Source organism: Globicephala melas, chromosome 8 (genome assembly GCF_963455315.2).
Source record: "Globicephala melas chromosome 8, mGloMel1.2, whole genome shotgun sequence".
NCBI lineage: Eukaryota > Metazoa > Chordata > Mammalia > Artiodactyla > Delphinidae > Globicephala > Globicephala melas.
This window is the reverse complement of record NC_083321.1, coordinates 38,725,966-38,746,556: the sequence shown is the minus strand read 5'-3', so window position 1 is coordinate 38,746,556 and position 20,591 is coordinate 38,725,966. Positions and strand designations below refer to the sequence as shown.

Sequence of the window (20,591 nt, the reverse complement as noted above, 5' to 3'; positions counted from 1 at the left end):
ACACTGTGGAGTTTCTATCACCCTTTTGAAGTGAGAAGGGATCAGCTTCCACGCCGAGTTGACAGACACAACCGAAGTGTGTAGGTGTTTTGTGTATTCATAAAGGCTGCCTGGTTCTTTGAAAGGAAGGAGGAGTTGGGTCTAGAGGCTGCTGCTCTGATCCACACGAATAAACTAATCTAACCTCCTTTTTCTATTCTTTAAAGAATATGATTTATGTTAAAATGTTTTTCTCAATCGCAAAATCATAGTTGTTTTAGAAATTTTAGAAAATATAGAAAGAAAAAAGGTCACCCATGATCTCACCACCTAGAGATATACCTGGGTTTCTTCTCTTTCCTAGCTTTCTTTTTTTTTATCATTTTATTTTAAAAAATATGATTTTACTGTATTTAGAAATCTGTATCCTGCTTTTTTCACATCCAATTAACATAGACAATTTCCTATGTCATTAAGATGTCTTCATTTGAAATAGGTGAATAATAAATAGTCTTATCATATAGATGTAAAATTTTTACTGGCCATCTGTGTGCCAGGTACTGCCTGAGGTGCTAGAGATACAGAGTGAACAAAAAAGTCCTTACCCCACAGTGCTTACCTTCTAGAAAGATTTACATTCTTCTAATGCTGGACATTTTAGGTGCTTCCCCTACCCCACCCCCACTATTATAGTCAATATATCTTTGCATTTATGGGCTTTTTCTGCAATTCAAATTATTTCCTTGGGTTAAAGTCCCAGAAGTAACATTACTAAATCAAAGGGCATGGTCATTTTTTAAGGCTCCTTATACAGACGGTTAAAATGCTTTTTCTTGTCAGAGTCAACATATCATCTCAGTTCGATAGTGTTAAGATATCAGCCCCATCCCCAAACTGAGCCCTGACTCACCCCAGAGATTAGTAGGTTTAAATGAGCATAGCATAAAGGTTAAAAAAACAAACAAAAAAACCTCTAAGCCTACAAAGTTTGCCTTACTCTGCCCTGGAGCTGTCAGAGCGTCCTGCGTCTGGTGGCTGGGTAAAGCTGGCACTGAGATCTGAGCAGCCTGAATCCTAATAAGCCCTAGGTGAAATAGGCAGAGCTATCAGGCCAGTCTGCTCCCTGGCCCTGCAACTGCACACCACCCCTAGCACCCCCGCAACCCTCCCAACCACTGCCGGCCTCCGAATTCCCAGCTTCTGGCTCCAGGCAAAGCCCTTGGAATCCTATGACCTCATCTGGCAGGCAGCAGACTGTTCTTCCCAAAAAAAATAGAGTTGAGGAATGAGCGTCTGGATAAGGATGAGAAGCAGGCCCCCATAACACCAATTTCAGAAATCCTTGCATTGTGTTCATGGGTTAGGCTTTATTTGCACCCAGTTTCTTTTCGCCATCTCCATTCACCAGGGAATTTGAAAACATTCTACCTAAGCCTGCCTCATTTCTACCTAGAGGAAAAAAAAAAAATGCTCTGATCATAATGGGAATAACAATAATCCCTAACCACGATTACCTCTACAAAGCCTTTTCTTACACATCTTAACAATTAACACCGTCGACCCCTGTTTGATGAATGAGGAAATGGCTCAGAGAGGTTAAGAGACTTGCTCTAGATAACTTTGTCAATAAGTGATAAGACTGGGCCATGAATCCAGGTCTTCAATTTCTAAATTCGATGCTCTTTGCATGCTAACCTGCTGTCCCCTTCCCTTAGGAGTCTGTGGGGCTGGCAGCTTCCTGGTCAAGATCAGAAGTCCCTAAAGTCAAGGCATCTGAAAAACAGCAGCATCTACTGCTACCTCCTCTCCCTCCCCTTATGCCCAGGGCCAAACTTCTGAATGACACCACCTGTGTGGCACTCAGTAGCCCCCAAACAGCCTTTGGTCCTATGCCAAGGTCAGCCTGGTGAATCTCTGGTAGGTGTGAGCAAAGAGCAAACCTTCTATGTGCTTGGAGCAGCAGCCGGCATCCAGCAATGCCTTCATACACACTGTACAACCTGAATAGCAACTCCTGGGCTCCCCACACCCAACTTGTACCAGCTTAAATAAGCCCAGGGTCTTGGGTAAATGAACCCTGAGCTGGAAGGTGTAGGCACTGTGATGATTTTCACATTCTAACATTAGAAGAAAGATAGTTTTTTTAAGTGGACAAAAATATAGCTGTCATTTGATCAGACCTAGAGGCAGCTCCTCAGCCTTCCTTCCCTAATATGGACGCTGCCCTTTTTGCTAAAAACAATTACCAACCACAGCACCATCACCACCATTTCCTGCATTTACATGAAGTTTTAAGTGTGGTCACATTCATTATTGTATTTGACCCTCCCAAGTACCCACTGAGGTAGGCAGCACAGATATTTTTATTCCTATATTATGCAAAAATAAATGAAGATGTGGGTCACGGGATGTTATTGGAAGACTAAATTAAAAAAAAGGACTCAATACATTGAGAAAAGAGATGAATCAAAGCAATGCCTCCTGGGGGACTTCCCTGGTGGTCCAGTGGCTAAGACTTCGAGCTCCCAATGCAGAGGGGCCCAGGTTCGATCTATGGTCAGGGAACTAGATCCCACATGACACAACTAAGAGTTTGCATGCTGCAACTAAAGATCCCACGTGCCGCAACGAAGATCCCACGTACAGCAATGAAGACCCGATGCAGCCGAATAAATAATTAAATAAAATTTTTAAAAAGTAGTAATGCCTCCTGAATACTGAGGTCTTAAAATTCGATGGTTTCTGATCAAACTCGCCCAGCTTGCTAATGGCAGAGCTTCTGGTTCAGCACTTTTTGGCAAAGGAAGAAGAGTTAGGTCCTTGGACTATTTCATTCAATCTGCCTAAACACCCAGCAGGGCAGGCTGTGTTTCGTTACATCAAGCCACAGGTGAGGAAAGGCGCAGAAAGGGGAAATGACATGCCCACAACAGTCAACTCCTGTGCTCCTGCACCCACCACCTTTCTGATCTCTTTCTACCACTCCAGGCTCACCTTCACCAAATGGAGGTTGCCTATGGAACGCTAGATTCCCCCACCCATTGGGAGATTGCAAAGTCCTCTGACTTTTCCTGCTGTCCTTAACTCCTCAGCCCAAAAGCCCCCAGCCTGCCCCATTTCCTGACTTTTGATTTTCTAAAACCCATGAAGAATCTCATGTCCTATGACCCTATCTTAAGATGAAGTTAGCAGGCACAGACAAATCCCCTGAAATACCTGTTCTTAAACCTGAATTGCCACCTTGCTCCCTGACAGTGATGTAGGTGACCCGGCCGGGAGCCAGGTGGCTGGTTTCAGTGGAGCACAGAAACTCTCTCTCCTCCATACAAGGGCTTCTGTTCCATTTCAGACTACTGAGACAGTAACTCGGCAAATGAGGTAGAGCAGAACCTAGCCTTTATTTTCAGATCCCACTCTTCCTCCCAGGAGCAGCCCTCCAGGTTGGAGGGCAGCCAGTCTCACCTGTGAGAGGACCAGGGAGCACGGGTGGAAGATGGCAGGGAAGGACAAGCCCCATAAAGGCGGGCCATGGGTAACCATCCACGTAAACAAGCACGTCTTCACAAGCCCTGGGCTGGAAGGACTTGGGTTAGGCCCTCAAGAAGTATGACAGCCAACACAGGAGACTTGGTAAGAGAACAGAGTGAGGGCCAGGGAGAACCGGAGACTGATTTGAGCTCACTAGAAGGAAGAACCCACCTACAGCCACAGACAGGGCTAGTCAAAATGTAAATGAGTCCTACAGTTTCTTGCAACATTTTTGCAAGATTAATTCTTCCATTCATACAGATTTTGACTATAACGTGAACAGTGACTCTGGTTGGTTAAACATAAAGGTTCCAATTTACTTAGCACAGCCACTGTTTCTGGCATGGCAAGAAGTTCTGGAGTTATGTGAATGGTGCTCAAGAGTGGAGGTCGGAGCAGCCTGGTAAATCTGCTTTTCTGACAGTGGTGGTATTGGTATGCTGAGAGCGTGACAGATCTGCTCTGCCAGCACGAGCTCTTATCTGGCCCCTGCTGTAAAGAGCAGAAGAGACAACTTAAAATGTAAGGAAAGCATCCGGCCTTGAAGCCCACGGGGGGACTCTATCAAGGCTCTCCTCATTGGTATGCTTGGCGGCACCTGCCACTCTGGACCTTCTGGCTCCTCAATACAGCTCTCAGAATGCTGTGAACGAGTCACCCTACAGACATCAAGCCACAGTCAGCACTGCCTCCAGACTTGTTACGGCACTTACTATCTTTGTGCTGAATCCCAGTGTCTCCAGAAAGCCAAGGTTCCAGGTAACCTACTAATCCTCCCAGTTAGGTCCCCGAATTAATAACCCAAAAACACAAGAAATTGCCTCCCCGCCTTCAGCTCCCATGTGGGCTGCAGAGTAAAGAGATAGCGGCCAATAGTCGAAATGGCATCTCTACATTCCCCCAACACTTCTTAAGAAACTTTTGTTTTATTTTACTTAACACTTTTACAAAATTGCTCATTTAGTAAAAAGTGTCACCGCTATTCGTGTGGCATTCCTAAGGGGGCTGAGGACGTTACTGAAGTGGTCTTTGGAGCTTGCACTATTTGAAAATGTCAAGCAGCTCGCTGCACACTGGCATGACTCTGACAGGTCCTCCTTCCAGAAGCATGGGAATCAGACCTTGGCGAGACAACATATGGTCCCCATCCTCTCTCCAGGTGAGTGCCATCAACACAGTATTAACCAGCCTCCTTCAATATCCACCCTCGGCAACAAGTCAGCCCAGAGTCCTGGGGTCAGAAGACCTGGGTTCAAACCAGAACAAGCCACCTCAGGTCTCTGAGCCTCATTTCATCCATTTGCAAATAGGAAATAATAATAATATCCTTCCAAACGGTTGTTGTGAGGATATATGAAAGGGCATCACACAACGCCTAGCATACAGAAGGTACTCAATTCATGTTTGTTGAACCTGGCTGTGTCTTTTTTGTTTGTTTGTTTTTTGGTTGTGTTTGGTCTTCGTTGCTGCATACAGGCTTTCTCTAGTTGCAGTGAGCGGGGGCTACTCTTCGTTGCGGTACGCGGGCTCTAGGTGCGCAGGCTTCAGTAGTTGTGGCTCGAGGGCTCTAGAGCGCAGGCTCAGTAGTTGTGGCACACGGGCTTAGCTGATCCGTGGCATGTAGGATCTTCCCGGACCAGGGATCGAACCCGTGTCCCCTGCATTGGCAGGCGGATTCTTAACCACTGCGCCACCAGGGAAGTCCCCTGGCTGTGTCTCGACAATGGCAATGACTAACAGGCATCTAAATTTTAACAGGGCAAAAATAGAATGAATCTCCTCCCCTCACTCCCACCAAATCCAATACTCCTCCTCCAGGTTTCCCTATGTCCGTTATCAGCATCGCTATCCAACAACCTAGGAGTCATCCTCCACTCCTTTACCTTAACCGCTACACATCATATGTTCACAAGTCCTGTTGCCTCCATCTAAAAAACATACTCTGAACTCATACGCTTCTTTTCATGTCTACAGCCAGCACACTAGTCATCGCAACAGCCACCTAACTGCTCTCCTGCTTCCACCCTGGCCTCTGTACCACCCACCCTACTCATCAAAAGCCTGACGGATCTTTTAAAATGTCAGTTAGATCACACACACTCCTCCTTTCAACCCTACAACAGCTCCACATCACACATAGAGTAAAATTCAAGCTCCTTACCTTGGCTTACAAGATCCTAGATGATCTGACCCCTGCCTAGCTCCGTCCTCTTCTTGCACCACTCTCCTCCATCCCCATCCTGCTCTGGCCACATCGGTCTCCTTTCTGCTCCCTGAATACCAAGCTCTCTCTTACTTAACAACCTTTGTACTGGATGCTCTTCCCCTTACTTTCTAACTGGTTCCTTGTCATTCAGACCTCAGCAGAATTATCATCTCAGAGCCCTTCCCAACCACCCACTGAAGTAGGCTCCCAGTCACTTCATATCACATCACCCTATTTTAATTGTTACTGTTATTTTTCTTACTTATGTCTGTGTTTGCTGATCATCAGTAACCCAAACTAACAGTGTATTCCAGGAGAGCAAGGACCTTGCCTGTCTTTTTACTGCTATTATCAGCTTGTAACAGAGTCTGGCTCTGTGATATGTGCTGAATGAATGAATGAGAAATAATGATGAAGGAGACTCCTATTTTAAAGCGAGGCCATGCCTCCAAATAGGCTAGCTAACCCTACTGAAGTCTGGACTTGGATCACAGACAGACAAAAACAAGGGTCATAAGCCATCAAAAGGCAGTGGCTTCTGCTCTTACCACCTGAGGAAGGAAGCATCAGACACCAACATAGTACGAATGCTTAATCCTTGGCTCTCTCCCAACTGTGTTACAATATAATTTGGAGAAATTAACCCTCCCCTGCAACTCCCCTCCCCCTCACTGCTGCAAAGGAGAGGTAGTACACTTGGCAGAGAGAATCAAAGAATGGAATGCAAACACCCTAGAGGCAATTACTGAGTGATTAAAAACACACAGGAGGATAATACAAACATCACCTGTATCTCCTTTTTGTGAACTTGGAGCCGTATTTGGTGTGAAACCTACAATTTGGTGACTGGCTATATGCTCTCACATTGCTCTCTACTGTTTCATGTGTGTTTGCTCTCCTCCCCCTCTCCCCCTACCTCCAGTAAGATCCTAAGGTCCCACAGGGCTGGGGGCAGTCATTCACTGATTTCTCATGTATCTCCTGCAGCACAGAACAGCAATACCATGGAGCAGGCACTTGAAGTCCTTTATCTGAACAGCCTGAGCACAAACACACGCCACCTTCAGGGAGAGGCTGTGCAGAACCGCTCTCATTTTCTGGTTTCAGCAGTCCAAGGATCACATGCCCCAGAGAGAGTTGGGGAGGCAGAGGCCCCCAGGCCCTGATAAAGGATCCTACACCCAGGCTAGGAGACTCCATCAGCCCTGGGGAGCACGGTGCAGACCAAGGAAGGGCCTTCCCCACTTCCACACTGTCCACAGTTGACTCACTCAACTAGGCAAAGACACTGAAATGCAGCCAAACCTCAGACCCACCACCCAGAGGGGCAGTCAGTACCTGTTCTCCTTGCCCAAAGGTGCCAAAAGGGGATGAGCCTGGCACAGACAGAGCTGGGCTCAAGGGAGTCACAGAATTAACTGAGTTAACTGGAGGCTCTCACATCTTGCAAGAGGGAGGTCTCTCCTTTCCAAACACTGAATTTAACAGACCGAAATCTTCCATCATGATCTGAAAAGATCTATGTTTCATTAGGCTCTCCACTCAGTGACCAGCTCATTTCATAAATTACCTCTTCTGACCCAGTAACCCACACTGCAAGCCTCTCTTCTCCCCAAGCCCCAACATGGGGCTCCAATACTTAGGATTGATGGTTAATAGGAAGTTTTAATTGTGGCTCCACAGGACTTCAATAACCATGAAAAGACTAAAGCCAAACTCCTGACTGAATGAGGAAATCAAACCCAGATAGCCTCCCCTCCCCTAACTCTTTTTTTAAAGGAAGTTGGCAGAGAAGCAATGTAATAGGAGCCGAGGTACCAGCTCTGTTACTACCAACTAGTTTCACACCCCTGAGCAAATACACAACCTCTCTGGCCCTTAGTTTCCTCGTCTGTCCAATGAGGGGCTTAGACTCTCCATCAAGGCCACATGCAGGCTTCAAAGCATGAAGCCCAGGCTATTCAGTCATACAGGCTGCATGCAGTTCAAACCCCAGCTCTGCCGCACGCTGGCGGTACCCGACCTTGAAAGAGTTAATGACCTTTCTGAGTGTTGGTTTCCTTATCTGTAAAAAGAGGAGACAATTCCAACCCTGCAAGATTGTTATAAAGAGTACCGATAATGTGCCTGGCCTATGGCAGACACTCAACCTTCAGTGTCTGTTATATTTTTCTTTTGCTAGCTCTAAAACTCCACTCTAATAGAGTTGTTTTGTCTTTTTCTATGTTGCAAACTCCCATATTATTAGCCTGGCTCAAGAACACATTTTCTTCCCTTTGAGTTAAGGCAAAACACCCAGCCTCTTGTTTAAACTTAGAACTCGCCTGCCAGGCAAAGTAGTTTCAGATCAATAAGCACCTTCCTTCAGCCACGCTTCTGTCCCTCACTGGGTCGAGCCCCATGGTTCAGAAAGTGCAGCCCAAGAAAAAACAGCCTTCCCAGCAGGCTGTGCTGAGCCAGGGACACACACTCTACAGAAGTTTTAAAACTTCATGGTAACATTTTCGACCTCAGAGAACACCCAGTTTTATGCTTCTCTTTAATGCTCTTCAATAAGTCAGGTTCCTCAAGTGTAAAATGAGAAGGCTAGACCAGGTGATGTTCTAGGGATCTTCCAGCTGTAACATCTTGAGACACTGAGGTTCATCTCAGACTACTGCTGGAGCCACAGACTGAAATGTAACAACACTGCACATAATTGAAAACACAAAGGAAGGAGGCAGAACAGCTGTCCTCCCCAGTCTCGCTTGCCAACAGAATATCCTTTGTAATAACATCGGGGAGGTGTAGTTAATGATACTTTTGTCCTGTTTATTCCCAATTAAATTGGGCTCTTCTTTTTTTTAAACTGCAGACGCTCCCAACCAACCCATCAAAAACTCCCTTTCTTTGTCATTACTTGACTTTCATGAATCAGAATAAACGGCAAACTGAATCCCAGTAATAGTAACCAGTATAGGACTAACCTGCTCTCCAGCTCTGTTCTCGCTGGGAAAGGCGGCAGACACACTCACTCTCTCCTCGAGCTCCATGCTGTGTCTTCCCAGCCCGGGCCTTATGAAAACCCCAGTTCAGGTCAGACTGGGAGGGAGGGTCCGGCCACCTGCAGAGGTGAAGCAGAGGCTCCCAGCCCGCCTGTTCTCTTTCAATTTCGGTTCTGGAGCAGCTGCCTCCCAAGGTGTTACAAATCCAGCAGCCACTTGCTCCTACTCATTCATTCTCCTTTCTCCTCGCCCACCCCTACGCAAAACCTGGCAACTATGCAGGAACACAGTTCCAGCTGTGAGTCACCGCCACGCTGTGGCCAAGTGGAGCACCGGCTGGAGGTAAACACTGAGGCAGGCACTTTGTGTCTCCAGGCCCCAATTCTTCTGTTCTTTAAGACCATGGGGTTGGCTGCCCCTCTTGTAGCAGAATATAAAAAAACACCTCCACTTGTGAGCCCAGGAGTCAGAATGAATTGCTCACTCGGTTCTGCTCTGCCACACTGTGGCTGAAATCAGCCCCAAAGCAGAGAGTCTTTAGTGGAGAAATGAAAGCTCCTCTATCACTATCTCTCATGGTCATGGCCAGGAAGAGGCTGAGCGGTTACAAGCCATCATACTCACTCCCAAATCTATGATTCTTTCATCACTGCTTGGGATGGCTACCAAGAAGGGCAGGGGGTTAGAAAGGCAAACTAAGGTATCAAAGTGCCTTTATCTTCACGGCCTCAGAGCAACACTGTGGCTCTTCACTGCATCTGTGTAGGTCTACAAGTCATGATGCAGGTGACAAGGACTTCTTTTTTCACAGCTATGTTCCAATGCCTACATATGCCTGGCACACAGTAGGTGCTCAATAAATATTTGCTGAATGAAAAAAAAACAAAAAACATAAAACAAAACAACGGGGTTTTGTTCTGAGTCTACTTGGAATGACAGCTTTACTAAAACCTGTATCCATTAACATCATTTTTTCCCTTTTAGAAATTTCCATATCCTTCACAACTCCCACCCCTGCCTGTAGGGAGTATTCTATAAATCTTTAAATGCAGAGATGATTTATTGTGAAACTAAGGAATTTCAAGTATTAGGGCCCCTCACTTTCACAAGCCCCTTCCAAGGCCCTAGAAAGGGGCCTAGCAACGTGTGTACATGCTTTCTACAACTGTATATATTTTAAAGAAGACCTCCCAAATTTTGTAAACATCAAGTCCCACAAAACAGATCTGCCACTGTAGAATGAAAGAATGAAGGACTCGACAAGCCATCCTGACATATCATCCTAACAAGGGCATTTGAATTGACAAAACTTGTTTCAGGGCTTCCCTGGTGGCGCAGTGGTTGAGAGTCCGCCTGCCGATTCAGGGGACACGGGATCGTGCCCCGGTCCGGGAATATCCCACATGCTGCGGGGTGGCTGGGCCCGTGAGCCATGGCCACTGAGCCTGCGCGTCCGGAGCCTGTGCTCCGCAACAGGAGAGGCCACAACAGTGAGAGGCCCACGTATCGCAAAAAAAAAAAAAACTTGTTTCAACCACAGAGAAGTTAGTCTCTCAACTACAGATACACCCTAATCGATCAACTGTTTGTAACTGTTTGTAAAGTCAACTGTTTGTAAAGGCTGGAGTAGGTTTAAGAGCACAAACTCCATTCATTCAACATTTATTTAGCGCTACTATATGTTCTGCGCTGAGTGTTTTGGCCTAAAACAGTGATTAGAACATAATTACTCCCACTGAACTGGAGCTTACAATCCAAAAGAATAGACTGATATGGTCATAAATAGATACAGTAAGTATTTTATAATATTAAACATAAATAATATAAATATATATAACTGCAGATCAGAGTGAGTACCACAGTGTAAAACTACAGCAAGGCCCACGAACTTGCTATGTGTCAATCTGCTGGGTACAACGACCCTAGAAGGTAAATCGTTTTATCCCCATTTTGCAAACATGAATATTGAAGCCCAAAGGGGTCAAGTGCCACCCCACGGTCACATAACCAGTAGGTGACAAAGTCAGACTTCAAGCCCATATCTGCCTGACTCCAAAGTATGGGCCTGTTCTTAGCAGCTACACTTCAGTCAATGGCCAGTTCCTCCACAGAACCTCCAAAATGTCTGGGGAGACACGCTGGCAGCAGAGGTACAGGAAGCACATCGAGCACCAACAGAGGCTGGCCAACTTCCAAAGCCCACATTCCTGAGAGTGGAGAAACGGGAAGTGCTGTGAGCTTATTCACCAGGTATATAGCTATAACTTTGTTCACCAGGCAACACCCTGGCAGGGATCAGTGACAGCTAGCTGGGATCCCAAAGAGGCCACATGACAGGCTCCCACCCTGTAGTCCTGCCTCCAAACTCCCGCGTCCTTACTGCCAGACTGATCATGCTGGAGCACCGCTCTCGTTCCATTATCTCCTGGCACACACCCTCCGTGGCTCCTCACTGCTAAAGCCTCCCTCTCTCTCACCACTTCCCTAGACCCTCAGCTCCTACCAAATTTAAGCGTTTATCAGTACCCAAATCACCCGGTCTATCCCACCCCTGGGCTTTGTCTCCTGCAGTCTTCTTCCCTAACGAATTCTACCCAATCTTCAAGGCCTCTTTCCTTCCCAGTAGTCCTTCCTGATCACTCCAGACCACTCTGCCTTCTTCCTTCCTTGTACTCTCAGCACTGAAGGCTTACACTCTTTATACGGCAATTATGCTTCCCAACAACTCTTTTCATTTTACCCTACAAAAATTAAGTACAGTCGTCCCTTGGCATCTGTGGGGGATTGGTTCTAGGACCCTCCCCAATTCCAAAATCCACAGATGATCGGGTCCCTTATATAAAATGGCATAGCACAGTGAGCCCTCCTTATCTGTGGGTTCTGCGTTTGCGGACACAGAGGGTCAACTGTATTCCGTGTTACAGACAGGTATAAACTAAAAAGCAGAAGGTCCCTTTTTTGCCTTGAATTCAGTGTCAATCTCAGAGGCAACACCTTTACCAGTTTCTTGTGTATTCTTTGTTTTTCGCCTTTATGAAATTTTTATGCATTTAAAATTTATATACACATCTTTTTAGAAAAAAATTTACATAAACAGAATAAAACTGTACACATTTTTCTTTAACTTGCTTTTTACTTTACGTATCTTCGATTCCTCCATATCCACATGCAAGGATGAACATAAGCGGCCCCCTCCGCACACAGCTCCACTAGGACCGCCCCCCCCCCACCAAACCAGACCAACCCACAGAGAGATGACCCAGGAGCCCATCCCATATGCCAATCTGCCCCAACATATATAAGAGGTTTCAAACTGATTACCTGCAAACCAATTTGCCCCCAGAATTCATTTTATTTGAACCACATAGATTTTTAAAATTGAGCCCAAGTTTAACAACAGGAAATTTTCATACAAAAACCCAGCTCATCTTGGAAAACCAAACACTGTGGCAACAGCAGGCCCCCATGAGAGGTGGGATGGCCCTTCTAGTTCACTGCAGTCCCCACTACTCCCTACTGCTTCCTGATGTTGAGGGTGTACACCTAGTGCTATTTGTCATCACACCTTTATTTCTAATTTCCCTACAGGACAGAAATTTCTTCATACCCATATCTCAACCAGAATTAGGGAAACAAAAGATAAACAGAGAGGACAGAGTATTCCTAAAACAAATTGGAGAGCATACACACAGTCTGGTTTTTTGTTATCTGCTAAGCCTCTACAGACATTTGTGTTTGCAACACCTATCTTGTACCAACACCACTGATTCTAGAGAAGCTCCTCCTTTTAAGAAGATCTGTTTTAAAGAATAGAGATTTCTTACATAAGAGTAAGAATGGAAAGATGACGCAAAAATAGGCCAAAAAATTTCCCTCTCACAAAAAAACTTCGAAGAATCTTCCCAACAATAATGGCAAGTGGACTCGCCTTTAGCCTTCCCTGACTGGTCTCCTGAAAAGGTGAACCCCATGACAGCCAGCAGACTGTTTCTTGCACAGAGTGAAAAATCCAGAGAGGCACTGCTAACAGTCTGACCCTAAAGAATGCAAAAGAAGAGTGGTGTCAGTGGCTGCAGCTCCTTATAGACACCCACAGGGGCCACTGAAGGCAAGCGGGGCCTCCTGCAACAGAACAGCATCTGGCCAGGTTCTGTCTGGAGCAAGATCACAGACCTACCCCAAGCTGAAAAATGCAGTCTCCTGTGGTGTTTAGAGCACAGGCACTGGAGTCCAGCCACACAGCCGCCTATTTCACAGATAAGGAAACTGCTCCAGAAAGCAACTTCGAAACACTGCCACCATCTTTTAAAAATAATTGCTTCTGGGTTGGGGGGAGGAAAGAAATAGGTGAGGGAGATTAAGAAGTACAAATTTCCACTTGCAAAATGAATGAGTCATGGGTATGAAATGTACAGTGTGGGGAATACAGTCAATAACTAAGCAATTCCTTTATATGGTGACATATCGTAATTACACTTATCATGTTGATCATTTTGAAATGTACAGAAAAAAATAACTATGTTGTGTAACAGGAACTAACGTAGCATTGTAGGTCAATTATACTTCAAAAACAAACAAAAGCAAATATACAAACAAACCTACAGAGAAAGAGATCAGATTTGTGGTTACCAGAGGCGGGGGTGGGAGTGGTAACAGTAAGGTGAGTGAGTTGGGGGAGGGGGAATTGGATGAAGGTAGTCAAAAGTTACTATGAACTTCAGTTATAATATAAATAAGTACTAAAGATGTAACGTACAACATGATAAATATAACTAGCACCGCTATATGTCATATATGAAACTTGTTAAGAGAGTAAATCCTAAGAGTTCTCATTACAAAAATTTTTTTTCTATTTCTCTAATTTGTATCTAGAAGAGATGATGAATGTTCACTAAACTTATTGTGATAATCATTTCATGATGTATGTAAGTCAAATCACTATGCTGCACACCTTAAAATTATAGAGTTATATGTCAATTATATCTCAATACAACTGGAATATAAATAAATAAAAACTATTGCTTCTGCTAGGAATACACTCAGGAGGAATCTTAACAGGCCCGCAATTACTAGATGATCAGACCTGAATGATACTGCATTACTTGCTCCCAATAATGATACATAAGTATATTCGTTCACTCACGCAACCAATATTTAAGAGCCAACTAGATGCCAATCCTGCAGAGTCTCATACTACATGAGTAATCGAGAAGAGGGAGGGGGTGTGTCACAGCTCAGACTCTATGTCCTGTCAAAGGTGAACAGAAGGACAGTGTTTTTCGGATTTTCAGATTCATGAATGATTGTCTTCTTAGTCAAGAGCTGTAAATTCTCAATCAGTTTATTAAGGCAACTTGAGCCCTTTTATCACCAAGGGTAACCCCTGCTTTCCAGAAATCACTGTATTAAGAATTTTAGAGCTGAAAATGACCCAGAGTTCACTCACCTCATCCAATCTCTTTGTTTTACACATGAGGAAATTGAGGTCAGGGAAGGTTAGAGAATTGCTCAAGGTCCTAGCTATTACTAACCATAAATTAACACTAGGTTCCTGAAAACAAGGATTATGGAAAGAAAAAAAAAAAAACCAAAAAACATCATCACCACACTGTTTTAAAATTTATTTCCTGCCTTAAAAAAAATCCATCTTCCAGTGACTAATTTCTGCTAACAAACATGAAAAATATATTTTAGAGAGCTGGGAATCCTCGTGTCCAGTCAAGAGACCTTGCACAGAAATCCAGTGCCGTTGGTCTGGATTTAAGTGGCACATAAAACACATGCAGGGAGAGATGGTCACGTGAAGCCAGAGGCCAAGAAGCAATGCGTCTACAAGCCAAGAAATGCCAAGAATTGCCAGCAACCACCAGAAGCAAAGAGAGAGGCATGGAATGGATTCTCCCTCAGAGCCTCCAGAAGGAGCCAAGGCTGCAGATGCTGTGATTTCAGACTTCTGGCCTCCAGAACTGTAAGAGGATAACTTTCTGTTGTTTTAAGCCACCAGGTTTATAGTAACTTGTTACGGTAGCTCTAGGAAATAATACAGAACTTGCATTAGTTTAGTGACTTACCACAAACCCAATTAGTATGGAAAAGCTGTCACAAAGCCACTAAGACCTTGGGACTCACTCAATAGTAGTACAGAGACTAAGACAAGGGAGGTAAAAAATGTTCTATTTTTGAGGGCTTCCCTGGTGGCGCAGTGGCTGAGAGTCCGCCTGCCGATGCAGGGGACGCGGGTTCATACCCCGGTCCGGGAAGATCCCACATGCCGCGGAGCGGCTGGGCCCGTGAGCCATGGCCGCTGAGCCTGCGCGTCCGGAGCCTGTGCTCCGCAACGGGAGAGGCCACAACAGTGAGAGGCCCGCGTACTGCAAAAAAAAAAAAAAAGTTCTATTTTTAACTGATCCAAATATTGTGTTCACTTCTGGTAACCACACCTACAGGCCAGAGTGGAAAGCTGGAGCACGTCCAGGAGAGAGAAGCCAGGGCTGTGAAGGGTCAAAGCCACATCACTGAAGGAACTGGAGTTTTATGGCCTGGGAAGACTCAGGGCACATGACCGTTGTCATTGCCTCTGAAAGGCTATCATGAGGAAGAGTAATTTGATTTGTTCCCTGAGGTCCAAGATGGTAGAACTAGGATCAGTGGGTGGAGTCACTGGGAGGCATATTTTTCAAGGAATCAAGTGTCAACAATGTCACAGTCAGAGCGGCGTCTGAACATCAGACTGGCTGGCTGTCTCCTGTGGGTGGATGTTTTCGAGCCCAGAGGCCAAAAAACCCATTGGGCAACATGTTGCTAAGGAAAGAACGTAACCCCCAAGCCTGCAATCTGCCAATAGGACCTTATGTTCCTCTCTAGCTCTGTGAATCCATTAATTCATGAAACACACCATTTAGCCATTATGTGAGTCAAGAGACTTCCGAAATACACGGGTAGGAGGACGAGATTCTGAGCATGAGGAGATACTTTGGTGGGAAAACAAAGAAACAAGGGCCTGTACGGAGCTATGGCTGAGAACCTATGCCCAACTCCCAGGAACCTGGCCACAGGAGCAGGTGGTCAGAGTTCTGTAGTGGAGGCTGGGTTAGGTTCCTTAGCCCCTTCTCACAGGAAGCTTACACTGAGATTGACAATACCTCTGTCAAGCTTTTTCTTTCAGATCCACAGCTTGCATAGTTCAGTGCAGCCAGTATCCATTAACAAACCACTGGGGTCCGTCACCTTTTCCTGAATACCTGCCACTGTGAGTAACTGCCTGAGATGCTTGCATGTATTACCTCTCATGGCCATTTCAACACTGCAAGGTATTATCATCTCAGGCTGAGGTTAAGAGGGGTTAAGTCATTTGTCCAAGGCCACACATTTCAGGATTTAGGATTCCCGCTGGAATCCAGGTCCAGAAGCCAAACTCTTTTCCTGCATCATGATGATGTCTTCTCTGCATCCTACTTCAGGCATTTAATTTGTTCAAGGTAAACAACAATACCACGCAAGGCGGAAGCAAGCAGGCAGCTTTCCCTCTCTGGGCCTCAGGCCTCTCGTCTGTAAAATGGGAAAAGGTTGGAAATGATGAGGAGAAGAAGCCCTTCCAGCTCTTGACACCTGATGCAGCTCGACTAGATTCCTTTACCCCATGTCCCCTTCCAGGCTGCGAAAGTGGTGACAGGCAAGGCGGTTAATCTCTGGTACTCACAACAAGGGGGACATGGCTAGCAATGTTGTTTTGCGTGCTGCCTGGAGGCCAGGGCAGTGATGGAAGGAGGAAACCAAGAACAGGCCCAGAGTCAGCTGTATGAGCTCATGCGCAGGTGTGCAGTGAAGAATGGCCCACATAAATCTTGACATTTAGCACTTCATTCCATAAACCAGGGCTGTCCTGTAAAGAGTATCAGCACACAAATCTGAGGGCTACCTGTGCCAGGACCCAGGGGATGTCCATGAGGAACTAAAGCCCAGGGTCTTTGTTTGGAAGTTGTTGGTGCGGGGATGAGAGGTAAAGTAGTCCAGCCACATTCCAGGGGGAGGGGCCTCCTGCAGCTGCTCTGCACAGCACAGCCTCCATGGATGCGGTCCTGAATCAGGTTAGGACGCCCATCCACCCTCCACAGCTGCTTCCTTACATGCCCGCTCAGGACAGCCTAAGGCCACCTATTTTCCAACTGTCCCTCTGGAGTCTTCTAGCAGTGGCATTAACAGAGCCAAGGAACTCCGGACACCTAATCACACAGCGTGACTGGCCAAGCATCCCTCCATGACCCAGGGAGGGGGGACCATACCAACTTCAGTGCTGGAGTGGAGGCCAGGGGGAAGGACTTCAGACATCCGGTCAGGGAGGGGCTCTCTCTGCCTCTCTCACTTCTAGAAACCCCCCACCCAAACCCATTTCCTTCTCAATTTCCTAGTGATGCCCATTCAGGAAGGGAGTGGAGCCTCAGGTCGAGGAGCATAGCAGGAAGAAGGCACCTAACCCACAGGACCCCGAGTACTCAGACTTTCCAGTAAGCACACCACGGAGCCCAGACAGAATATCCTGACAGGCCTTTCTGGTTCTGTTCTACTGTTTATTTATTGCTTTTCTTTTTTTTTTTTGGTGGGGGGAGGGGGCAGGGGCAAAGCAGGCCTGAGAGGCGAGAGGGCAGGGGAGAGACATCCAAGTCAGTGGAAGACTGTGGATTTGGAGTCAGAACTGGGTTCCAGTTCCAGTCCCACACTGCCAGTGTAGGTTCTGTGAAAGATTTTCTAAATGGTGTCTGGCATCAGGAGGTGAACAAAAGGGTAGCTGATCTTATCGAGGTCCCCTCTGCCTAAAGAAAACCTACTAGCTCCCACATCCCTAAACAGAGGGCCCACCATGCCGAAGGGCCAGATTTCTGCAGATAGCCAAAAAAGTGTGCGGAGGGGAGGGGGGTGGGAGAGGGTTGTAGATAAAGAACCACATAAGATGAGAGAGATCCGTAACAGTGACTGCAGCAAGTATATCACACATCATATCATCTGTTCCAGGCGCTCTGCAGGTATCCTATGTCTCACGCGTTATTACAATCCTAGGAGGCAGGTATTATTATCTGCATTTTATAGATGTGGAAACTGAGGATGAGAGAAATTAAGGGGTTTGTGTAAGATTACACAGTTAGGTAGGGGCAGAGCCAGGATTCAAACCTAGGTCCTCTGACTCCAACTCTGGAGAGGTGGATGATGAGGGGTCCACCCTCTGAAATGGACCCTGGAGTGAAAGGACGGACTATTCCCCACGAAGGCAACATGGCAAAACTGGCTCCTTATATTTCCGAGGGAAGAAGAAAACTTTGGTATAGGGTAAGAGCTCACTAGAAGTCAATCTTACTAGAATCTTCACACTCTGAAAATCAATCACCAGCCCTCCACATCCCGGTCTGAAGTCCCAACCCCCTGGCGTGGGTACTGGCTGAAGGCCTGAAGGTTAGAGCCCAGAACTTGTTATCTTTAACCTGGAATGACTCCTACATTTGAAGGAGGTAATGTAAAGGAGATGGGAGTGCAAAGCCTCTTGGACCCCTTACCATCCAGCTCTCTAAGCACCCCTACTTTGGAGACAGTTGCACATCACTGACTCTGAATCACACATTTAAACTGTGTTTTTCCAGATTCAGACTCAATTCCCCAACGTCAAACTATGTCAGCAGGCAGGGATGCAGACATCAGAGAAAGAGCTCAGTGAATCATTTTCTCTGCTAGTGATGGTATCTGATGCATGTTAAACGTCTCCCTGCAGTTCCTCAAGTGTCTATTAATCAGTGAACCAAGAACACAGAAGGCACCAAGGAAAAATCTGCCACTGCAGGGAAAAAAGCAAATCATGAGAAGCCGCCTTACTAACGCACAAAGACTTCTAAACCCAAGGTGAGGCAGTGATAGTAACAGCCCAGTCATTGAGACGCTTGGACCAACTGGCCACAAAGAAAGACATCAAAGAGCCCTTCAAAGCAAAGGGGCAAAATCCACTTCTCCCCAGCCTCATCTGGACACTAGCTGGGCCAAGGGAGAGAATCTGCCAAAACTGATAAAAAGAGAAACTTGGAAATGTCATTTGCTCTTGCAGAGCTTCAGGTTCCTCTTCCCTGTAGACCCTGGAATACTATCTGTCCTCCCCAGCACACAAGATTAAACAAGATACATGATGGTCCCTGAAGTTCTGCCATCCACCTGCCCCTTCTCATGTTAAGTATCCTCCCTGGAAAGCCCCTTAGCTGCCATGGGTATGACTCCTGAAGCTGTACCTCTAGTGCTGTCCACCCTCTTGTGTCCTGGATCGCTAGATCCAACTGCTTACACTTCTACCAACATGTAAATCAAACATAAAATCAACATATTCCACAAAGGAACTCTTCCCACCCTATTTCTCCTCTTTTATTCCCCATGTTGGTGAAACCACCATTTCATGGTTTTTAACCAGGGGCATATGGAAAAATTACAGTGACATTTTTGTTGCCACAACAACTAGGGAGCATTTAGTGGGCAGAGAACCCAGGATGCTGAATGATACTGTCCTGCACAATGAAAATCTGTCCCTCCCCAAATGCCAACAGCAACACCATTTAGAAATGCTGAAAGTCATCCTACAGCTTTCCCTCATTCCCTCTCAGTCAGAAACTTGTCAAGTTCACTTCCTGTTTCACCAATCCAGTCCATCTTCTCCATCCCCATGGCCATTCTCACTGGGATGACTGCAGTGGCCTCTAAGGTCATTATCCTATCTCTGTACTTACCCACCTATTCCCAATTAACTTTCAATAATCCTCCACACAGCTACCAGTTATATTTCTAAACCTACAACTGTGTCACTCCTTGTCTTAAGATAATCTATCAGCTGCCCCCACCTCTGGATAAATACCACCCTTTATCTGTTCCCTGCCTCACCATTCACTGCTCACTAGGCTCCAGTGGTGCCTCCGTGTCTTTGCACATACTGTTCCTTCTTCTTGAAGGCTGTCTCCCTGTCTCTCTGGCTAACTATACCCATCCTTCAAGACTCAGTGCAAGGGTCACCTCCACCTAGAAGCCTTCCCTGACACCAAGCAGAGTTAAGTGCCTGCTGGTGCACACTGGAATCACACATTTCCATCTTTTTTTTGGCCGTGCCGCACAGCTTGCGTGATCTTAGTTCCCCAACCAGGGATTGAACTCAGGCCATGGCAGTGAAAGTGCCGAGTCTTAACCACTGGAATGCCAGGGAAGTCCCCTCCATCTTATTCTGATTGTTGTTCTCGCCCTGCCTCTCTGTCGACTCTGATTCTCCAGCACAGAGCCTAGTGTACAATATGAGCTTAATGAATTAGAATTTACAGCTTCTACAGCACCTACAGCTGACAAAGCATCATCTCAAGCAATACAAGGACCTGGAGAGGGAGTTACTGTCGATGCTACAGTTTTCTGGAAGAGGAAACCAAAGTTAAGCTCTTGCCCAGGTTCACAGGGCTAGCTAAGAGGTGGAGCTAAGACTTGAACCAGGTTCTCTGATGGCAAATTCTTTGCTCTTTGTCACAACACCACTCTACGTGACAGGTTATAGAAGAACTGTCCAGTTGGGGGTGGGAGGTGTCACAGCCTGTCTTCTTCACACCTGCAGACAGAACTCTGGAAAATCCACCCATATTACCCAACCCCCCAACATCATTCTTCCCTACCTCCCCTTCCTGCACCCCAATCACACAGTGCAGAAACCCCAAAGCCAGTAAAAGAGCCTGGATTTACTGTCAGAAACAGCCACACTCCGCCTGCATGCAGCCTGATGGCTCCAGTGTGCCGGCTGGGTGCAGGGCGGGGAGGACCGGTGGTAAATGGCAGCATTTAAAGTTGCCAGGCATTAAGCACAAGCCTCGTTCAACGGGCTGTCCACGGAGAAGGGGTGT

At 46.2% G+C, this 20,591-nt stretch overlaps 1 protein-coding gene across 5 annotated transcripts in view; it reads right to left on the bottom strand.

The window, feature by feature from the left end:
* PLEKHA7 (pleckstrin homology domain containing A7) overlaps window positions 1-20,591 on the bottom strand; it is a 210,458-nt gene that overhangs the window by 85,235 nt on the left and 104,632 nt on the right. The gene's annotated exons all lie outside the window — the stretch shown is intronic.